The sequence below is a fragment of the Sceloporus occidentalis genome, unplaced genomic scaffold, assembly GCF_023333645.1.
Source record: "Sceloporus occidentalis isolate IW3139 unplaced genomic scaffold, rSceOcc1.0.p SCAF_2, whole genome shotgun sequence".
Lineage (NCBI taxonomy): Eukaryota > Metazoa > Chordata > Lepidosauria > Squamata > Phrynosomatidae > Sceloporus > Sceloporus occidentalis.
Window position 1 is genome coordinate 61,749,419 of NW_028316982.1, and position 10,295 is coordinate 61,759,713.

Genomic DNA, 10,295 nt, shown 5'->3' on the forward strand with positions numbered 1-10,295 from the left:
TACCTGGACCATCTGGAGGCTGGATTAAGCTTAAGCTTTCTTATAACCCTTCTTCCAAATATTGTTTTGATTTTTAAAAATTCTATTTTATCATTGCTTACAGGCCATTTTGGAAAGACTTGCATAGGTCCTGCATAAATCATCATTACACAGGCTAGGTGGCTTATCAGTCTAGGGCATCATATCACCAAGTGTGCTATCACACTCTACCTCAGTATGGTGTAGATCCATATAACACCCACAGATGCCTGCTGTTTCACAGCAATATGATCTAGGTCAAGTTTATCTCAGAAAGTGTCTTCTCTTTTGAGTGGCCATCTTTTGTTCAAACTCTCAAAGGACAGTCCTCTTTTGAAGATATCCTCCCTATGAAGGGTTATCCAGTGAGTCTGTTTTAAAGATCATGAAGGAAGAACAGGGAGACTTGCCTCTCCTCAGTTAGCACATGGACAGCAGTAGAGTGAGCAGACATATAGTTCACTTGGTCACATCTTCCCCACTTTGTAAAGACCTAGACATTATTTTGTCCTCTTTTTGGTGATACCAAAGGGACCATTGTTTTCTTATGAAATCCCCTAAGATCTGAGGTCAAATAGTGACGCCTCTTGGCATCTTGCATGGAAACCTAAGCAGGGCACATTCAAGAGGAGCCTAGGGACTTTGGAAAACCCTGCTACTGGATGCCCATTTAGCTCAATCTTCCTTCTGCTACAGCAAATCTCGAAAGAGAAAAAGCAAGCAACAGGGAAACATGTTCTTTCTTGAAGGTCATCCTTTTATGAAGTCACACTTTCAACTTGAGTTGTTCCGAAAAGACATTGGACTTCTACTCAGTTTGGGCCCCATTTACATTATAGGATCATAGTGCTGCATTACACTTTGACTGTCATAGTAATATCCTATGGAATGCTGGGACTGGCACTTCAGGGAGGGGTATTCTCAGCCAGAACCCTACAATCTCACCAAGCTACAGATCCCAGAATTGCACAGGACAAAAGCATGGCAGTTAAAGTGGAATCATAGCACTATAATTCATCTTTTTTCCTGGTGAAAATAGAGGTTTCTGCAGCACATTTTTTTAAAAAATAGAAAAAAATAATGGAATTTTAATATTCACAGATATTGGTTGGTTGGTTGGTTGGTTGGTTGGTTGGTTGGTTGGTTGGTTGGTTGGTTGGTTGATGTCCATGGAAGTCCTTCCACAGTAAACAAATACAAGGCAGCTCAGATTCCTAGAGGATCTGCTCCTCTCCCCTTCCTAGTTTTCATTCTTGAAGGTCTGCCTCTCATGCTTGGACAACAGCTATGGCCATTGCCAAGCCTGAGCCTTCAGCCTAATCTGGCAGGGGCGCACCTTCCTGCCAACCACATTTCTGCTGTTACAACTTGCCTTTCCCAGTCTTCATTTACCCTTTCCTGGAGCAATGCAACTATTAATCTTGGTTGATGTTTTCCAAAATCCTAATTGAGAAGTACGATAGCAGACGATCCAGCCCTAAAGGTAAAAACATTCTCCACTTAATGGCCTGCTTAATCATAACCAAGCACTGGGATCCCTGAGAGAGGCTAGGAAAAGGAGGTAATAGATTACAGCAGGTGAGAGAGATAACCCGCTAATGAGGCTAGAAAGGGAGGAAACCAGAAAATGGTAATATGTCTGTCTAGGGGTGGAATAATGGGGCAAGCAGTAAGGAAAACTTGATAATATTTTCATTGCTTATGCACTGCCTGTACAAAACTATTCAGGGAAATTCCTAGGTTATATGGCGAGGGTTTCACAAATTTTTCTCAAACTATATTTGTGGGCTAGTGGAACTCCCCTAGACTGTATTTAAAGATTTGCTCAATCCATTTTTCATGTATGTCTTCTTTGATCTAATCATTCTTTCTGCATCTGATCCCACAATTTCCTTATTTTTCTCCACCATTGTTCCTCATGATTTAGTACAATAAGACATTTCCGGGGTGTACCTAGTAATTCCATTTGGTCCTCTTCAATTCATTCTGCTTATTTATGATTTAAATTTACTCTTATGACTTTAGATTAATAATATGTTTGCATCTTCTCTACTTAGATAATTTTGTAGCTCATAAATAATGAAAAATGACACTAATAAAAATTACTTGCAAAGTTATGACCAATAAATAACAAGTGACATGGTACTTCTTTCAAGACTCACTACTAACACTAATACATTGCTTCAAAAATGCTCCACAATCTGAACTAATTCTCCAAAAATTGAAGCTATTCAAACATTGAAGCTGTTCAAATCAAAACACTTGTTGTTATTGCAGGTTTTACAATATTTGATGCCTTAGTCATAACATCTTTCCTTTATTATTTGTATATGGCCATTTATTTTTCTTAGTAGGTGCTTTAGAATTACTACTGCTGCATGAAAGAGCTGAAATCTGACTGAATAGACTCCAAAGACAATTCTGTATTAACAGTTGCCCATTTAGCTATGTATGCATGACTAAGGCCCCATTCAGACTGGTATAAAAGACGTGGAGGGAACTGGGCTGATCCGGATGCCCCTCCCCCGAATCGCTCCGTTAGCAAGTGCCCACTACAAATTTGAAATCGAATGCATTCTGTTTGAAATCGAATGCATTCTGTGTCTGCCGGCGAGGTGGCCGCTGTCAATCAAGCGATCGTCATGGTGACGTTTTGCAGGGCATCGGAAAGTGTCCTCCCCCTCCTCCCTTTTTTTAAAGAGCCAGGCACAGGGTTAATTTTTTATAAACCTGTGGGCATTTGGGTCAGATCTGCCCCTGTCCCAGGCAAAGGATGGAATTGTCATGCATTTTTTTATGCTTTTAAAAGCAACATTTGTAGCTTTCCCTTTGCTCAAAAAAATTGTTTAAAAATGTAACATTGATTGTAAGTGAGGTCTTTTGCAACATTGTAGCTTCCCCCTCTGCTGAACTGACCCCTTTCCTCCTGCTTACACTTTGCCATTGCCTTCCACTGAGGCTGAGAGAGAGTGACCTCATGGAATCAATTGGGAATAAATGGGAAATGCAGCGCATTAATAATAATAATAATAATCCAGGAGCAAGAGGAAATAAAGCACAAGCAAGCACGCAGACATGTCACCCCAAAAATCATGCGCATAAATTGTCAAAAGAGGCTGCTTCTGCTGCATCCATTTCCCTACATCCCCCAGCCTGGGCATATAACACTAATAATAATAATAATAATAATAATAATAATCCAGGAGCAAGATGAAATAAAGCACAAGCAAGCACACAGACATGTCACCCCAAAAATCATGCGCATAAATTGTCAAAAGAAGCTGCTTCTGCTGCATCCATTTCCCTACATCCCCCAGCCTGGGCAATCCTCCTCTTCCTGTTCCTCCTTCCTCCTCCTCCATCACTTTCTCCATCTCCCCCCCACCCCCAGCCCTATGCAGCCCAGCCCCCCCTTTTGCCACCTGTCACCCTTTGCATCCACCCTTTAGGCTCTTTCCTCCTCTCTCTCCCCTCCGATGAGGGGAGGGAATGCTCTAACTCATGGAATCAATTGGGAATAAAGGGGAAATGCAGTGCAGGCATTCTGACTGTAGCATCCGCATATAACAGTAACAATAACAATAACAATAATAATAATAATTAATAATCCAGGAGCAAGAGGAAATAAAGCATAAGCAAGCACACAGACATGTCACCCCAAAAATCATGCGCATAAATTGGCAAAAGAGGCTGCTTCTGCTGCATCCATTTCCCTACATCCCAGGCATGTCACCCCGAAAATCATGCGCATAGATTGTCAAAAGAGGCTGCTTGAAAAGGGGGGGGGTTGTTTCTTTGATTGGGGGTTGGACTGGATGTCCCTTGGGGATCCCTTTCAGCCTTGGGATCGTGAGGGAGAAGAGCAATGGGGAGGCTGCGGGAGCTGGAAGTAGACCACCCCCCTTTTCCCTCTGACACACACAGAGAGAGAGAGAGAGAGAGAGAGAGAGAGGCATCTCTCTCCCTGTTTCAGCTGCTGGAGGCCTGCTGCTGCCTGGCCAGCAACCCTCCTCCTCCTCCTCCTCCTCCTCCCGCCTTCCCGGCTGCCAGGCTGGCTCTCGGGGGAGCCCCTCTCTGGGTGCCAGGCTCCAGGCTGGAAGCGGCTGCCTCCGTGGGCATGCAATGTGCCCTCCTGGGGTTGGCCAAGTCCCCCAGCAAGAGAGGCAGCCTTGAATGGCCCCGGAGGGAGCAGGGGCCAGCAGGAGAGCAGGAGGAGGAGGAGGAGGAGAGCATCCCCTTCCTCCTGGCGCCAGGAGCCCTGCCTGCTCCTTGCCCAGCAGCAGCCCTTCTTCCCAGGGCTCTTTCCTCTTCCCCCTCCCCTCCGATGAGGGGAGGAAATGCCTTGTCCTTTGCCAACCCTCTGACCTAAATCCCTCCCTCAATTTGCCTCGGTTGCGATCGGTGCCAAGTTCTCATTCCCAGGACCCGCGTTTTTTCAAAAGAAACGGTATTTGCGCCGATTTCAAAAACACCGCGCTAGGGGCCATTTACCACGGAACGGGTGTGCAAGCCTCGGATACGCTTGTGTGAGATTCGGGGTGAGTATGAACTTCACGTGATTGAATCGGTTTCAGAACCGATTTTTTTTGTAGTGTGAATGGGCCCTAAGTAGTGTCTCCTGGCTACTTTACCTGATCCAGCAGCTGCCTTCATCTGGCAAGTGGGACACAAGGACGATGTTCCCATCCCTTCCTGTTAGCCAGCAAGGCTGTGACAAGGACTTGTGACAGGAGGAGTCCTGCTTCTTATTATTTCAGCCTTGCTGGATGTCATGACAGGGTGAGAAATGTTATCCTTCTGCACCCTGGCATCAATTGAATTGAGCTTCTTCACTCAATCCAGCAGCTGCCTGGTAAAGTTGCTTTGGGTAGGCATTCACAATTGTACAATAATGCCACAGTCATGTACTAGTCACTGAATAAAGATCAGTTATGGATCCATGACTTGAGATTACATATCCATAAGTGCAATGCTGAATTCCAGCCTTGATTTTTAGATGTCTCTTTTCCATAGCTTGGAAGTAACTAGTTACAATAATTAATTGTGTATCAGCATCTTTTGCCAATAACAAGCATATAACTTACATTACTGTAACTTAATAAGGGATACTTGGTCCTTTTGTAACTAAATTTTTAAGGTAATTTCACAGTTAAGGTGAAATTACCTTAAAGCAGACCTTCTAAAAGGTGGAGCAGGAATGTCATATACTTCAAATGCTGTTTCATGCTGATGCCTCACACTCTGTCATGTACATTATGGCAATACATGAAGAGATTATGTTGGAAGCCCAAGGTGGATGGGAGGACAGTGTGGCTTGTACATCTTGTGTCTTTCAGGTTTTTAAAATTAACTAAAAGCAACTATTTTGAGAAATGGGAAATAAAGAGAATTTTTAAAAGAGTTTTTATAACAATAACTATTTTTAAATAGTCTGTTGATTTCTGGGTCAGCACATCCAGTCTGTCCCCCTGTGGTACTTTCTGGACTGTGTTTGTCAACCTGTGACTGGTGGAGTACCTCAGGTTTCTGTCTTGGACCCAGTATTATTCAGCATCTTCATACAGTACATTACTCAGTGACACCTGGCTTGAGAGCAGTACATGTGAAAAGGATATAGGGGTCTTGGTAAACCACAAGCTAAACATGAGTAAACAATGTGATACAGCGGTCAAAAAAGCCAATGCAATTGTAGGCTGCATCAATGAGAGCATACTGTCCAAATAAAGAAAAGTAGTAGTACCACTCTATTCTGCTTTGGTCAGGCCTCACCTGGAATACTGTGTTCGGTTCTGGGCATTACAGTTCAAGGACATTAACAAGCTGGAACATGTCCAGTAAAGGGTTACCAATATCATCAAAGATCTGTAAACCAAACCTTAGGATGTTGGTAAGTAAGTAATAAGTAGTAAGTAATGACTTTAGTAACTTGGGTATATTTAGTTCAGAGAGGAGAAAACTTGGAGATGACAGGATAGTCATTTTTAAGTATCCGAAAGGATGTCATGTAGAAGATGGAGCTCCCTTTTCTGCTGTTCCAGAGACTGAAACATGGACCAGTGGATTCAAATTACAAGAGATTCCATCTGAACATTAGGAATAACTTTTTTTAATTACTGTAAGAGCTGTTTGACAGTGGAATAGATTGCCTTAGAGGACAGTGGACTGTTCATCTTTAGAAGTCTTTAAGCAGAGGTTGGATGGGCAGCTCTCAAGAGTGCTGTAGTTGTATATTCCTGCATGGCAGAGTATTACACTAGATGGCTTCTGCTGAGACCTCTTCCAATGCTAAGATTCTGTGTGTATGTGCCTTCAAGTCACCTGTTGACCTATGGCAACCCTGTGAATTTCATAGGGTTTTCTTAGGCAAGTAATACTCAGAGGTGGTTTTTCCAGTTCCTTCCTCTGAAATATAGCCAACAGCACCTGGTATTCATTGGTGGTCTCCCTCCAAGTACTAACCAAGGCTGACCTTACTTGGCTTCCAAAAACAGACAAGATCTGGTCCTTTTAGGGTATTTAGGCCCTCTGAATTCCATAATTCTGTTAACCTTATTCTTGTTTCTGGTCATTCAACAGCAAAGAAAGGTCGATTAACAGAATGGATTCCTGTGGAACTGATGAGGGAGGAATAAGGTTGACATATTTTACTACATCAAATGCAATGTTTGTTTTTACAATAATGAATTGCTGTAAAGCATCATTATGTAGCATCACTAAATTGTGAAAAATACCAACATCTATAGGATTGGGGCAAGGGGCAGATTTGAAAAGGGAATGTAAACTAGGAGACAAAATTAGAAACATGCAAGGGGCACATGGCCAAGAATTGCATAGATAAGGCATCCTAGACCCCTCCCCCCTTACTGAAATAACCAGTCATATCTTTGGCTTGACACCCTCAGTATCCTTCTATTTAAAACAGATTAATTTTCTCCGTCTTTCACCTATTTAACTTTGCAGAAAAGGTCCCTTCTCACACATAAGAAAAAAAGAACTATCTTTTCTACAGGATACTCCTATGAGACGAAATCTCCCTTTTGTCAAACCTTTTGTGTCTTAACACTCAAATCTTTTGCGCAAAGAGAGAACAGGAAGAAGGACATAAATGTGTGTGTGTGTGTGTGTTTTACTTTCCCCTCAGCTGCATTAGAAATGTATTGTATTCTCACATAATCCCGTTCATTACAGCATAATAAAACACATAATAAAAATGTAATTCATTTTTCGTGAGTATTCCATCTCACAGCAACTTGGCACACTATTAAAAATTTGTCTTCATTTTTCTGGCAAGAGCCTTGTACCTTTTCATCTTTAATGTATGAGGGCAGAATTGCAATTGACAAGTCTTATTGCACCACAGACTCCTACATTATTTATCAGCCATTGATTGATGGCTCATCCCGGATCTGTCCATGCAATATGTTAAGCTGGAAGAAGTGAGAGGGGAAGCTCACATGGCAGGCAAATGGTGAGAAGGGCACTCAGACAACACCTGTCCCTCTTCTTTTGGCTTTGAGCTCAATTCCTTTTTCACTTGAATTGTGGCAAATCATATGAGCATGTGTCTCACAAGTCATCAGAACACTGCGGGTGTAAAGTGTCACCCAGAGACTTGGAGCTCTTAAATACTTGCAGTAGGTGCCCAGCTACTTGTAGATCCAGGATTGGACAACTGGACATTCTGTTCATCACTGACACAGTACAAATTCTGGGAGCATAAGAAAACACAAAGAAACTATTTTTTTTTTAATTAGTCAAGAATACCAGCCAATGTGGACTGTACTGATGTAGAGGAACCAGAATTGTGATGCAGTACAAGGCAGATTCATCTGCTCAATGGATTAGATCCAGATTTAGTCATATATGGAGCAGACCCACTGAAATCAATATGACACTGCAATTTATTATTTCTGTAGCATATGTTACTCTACAAACCACCTCATTGATTTAACTTATTAGAAGAGAGAGGGTTTAGAAACAGAACCAGCAAGACCAGAAAAGGGCATTAAAGCAATTAAGGAGGGAGTTGACTTGCTTTGCCTATTGACCTGAAAGAAGATGACATAATAGTAAAGCTTAGTAAAACAAAGTTGTCAGGGGAGTGATCATTCCTGATTTACTTTTTTGAAAGCCTATACACTTCACTATAACTGGTTTGCATACTGAAATGTGCAAACAGAGAGTGTATATGCATTATAGAGTTATATCTCATAACAGTTGGGTTAATGATGCATCCCCGAAAGTAACCTGAAGCCACTCTGATGCTGCACTCTGGTCCTGAGTTGAAGACTATATTGTTCAGGGAAGTATTCTCAGGCATTGTGTGATTGTTTATCCGATCGTTATTTGATATTTGATTTGATATTTGATGTTTTTTTAATTTGTTGCCTGCTTATTTTTATCTGATTCTATTTTGTATTATTATCTATTGTTTTATATGTAGTTTGTAGAATGTACGCCATTGGCGGGATTCATTTTTATCGATTTTATTGTTTCTATGTACAGCGCTGTGTAAACCTACAGCGCAATATAAAGTATAATAATAATAATAATAATAATAATAATAATAATAAATATTTCAGACTAACACAGCTGTGTCTCTGAATATATAAAGGAAGATAGTCTCTGTACTACAGATTTACTATAGGGTAAAAGAAAGGGCTTCAGTCCAGGAAGAATTGCAAAGGAGGTGTGAGATGTCCATCCCTGGATGTTAGGGTGAGTTGGGGGGGGGGGTGTTAGGGGGCTGTGTCTGATCTTTTGCATTTTTAACCTGCTAAATTTCCTGCACAAGAAATGCAACAGATTTGATGCACGACATTTGTTTAAAACAAACATGGGGAAACTATCATACAATCTGGGAGACGTACCCTGAAAAATGATAATAAAACACTGTCAGAGGGCTGATCATAAAATACTGCCAGAGGTCTTCAATGACATTCCCCTCTCAGAGAGGGAGATCCTGTCATGGAGTCCCACTCCAGGCCCCTCCCAGGCACCATGGAAGTTTTTGTGGTGGCCCTCTTTACAAGACTGGAAAACTCGCCTAGAAATGGGAGAAGTGTTTTTGGGTTGGCAATGAATAGCAAGAGAAAGGACAAGGATCTGGTAGATCCAGAGCCCTTACAAATTCCAACCACACCCCAATGCAGAGGAATGCTCCTTAGGCCAATATCAGAGCTGGTCTAAATTTTATTCAATGAAGGAAAATCATCCTGTGGAGGAGACAGAAGCAGAGACTTCATTATTACTTCTGCTCTGCAGGTACAGTAAATTCATGGTAGGACATTGCCTAAACTGGAGCCACCATTCCTGCAGAGCTCCAGTGTGAGTGCTTCCTTCTCCTTTGGTATACTACCTAAATGTAAATTAAACAAGAAGGACAATAATAAATGGATTTGTTCTGTTAGTCCAAAAAAGCAACAACATCATGTGCAGGAGACAGAAATTACGTTGTTTATTTGGAAATAGTTGCTTTATTTAAAGCTATACAGGAGGTATAAGATGTGGAATCACTGTGGATTCCTGCACAGAAACAGTGCTTGAAGTTTGGTAAAATAAGCCTCAAACATGCCACACCATAATAAAATAAGACTCAAATAATTCTTCACATGATTTTAAGATTTGGATGAGATCTTGTTAAGAGTAAACTTAATAAAAAGCACATAACAACCTCTGACAGAACTCTGGGCCTCCACTAACTATGACATTTATAAGGAACCAAACAGAGAGACCACAGCTGTTTTTATTTAAGATTAAAATAAGTGATTTGCTCCAGGAATGAAAAGAACCGAAAACTGGATTAAGCCATTGACCTTCAGCCACCTTTGGAGAAGGTAGCACTGACCAGTTATATTCTTTATTCTAACTTATAAGCCACAGATGTGTCACTACGCACATCAGTTCCAATTTAGCTTTTTGTATGAACTGCTTAAGTTACATAATACCTTTGGACCCTGATGATGACCTCAATGGTCAAAGTGACCTTCAAATAAAGGTTATGAGCTTTAGGAATGATATTTAATGCCAGATTGCACAGAACATAGAATAATATGAATCATAGGAAGGTGCACTTTATAGCTTCAGTTATACCCCTTGAAACCACAAGCAAATAAAAAAAAAATTCTTCTATTTTATTTTTCAAAACACCTAAATGGGTGATTTGGGCCTTACCTACTCAAAGATTCTAACAGGTGTGTGGATGAGCTGATTCAGCACATCTGATCAGTGCAAGTAGATCTACTGATTGTTGTATCAATTTATTAAGTCTACACAGC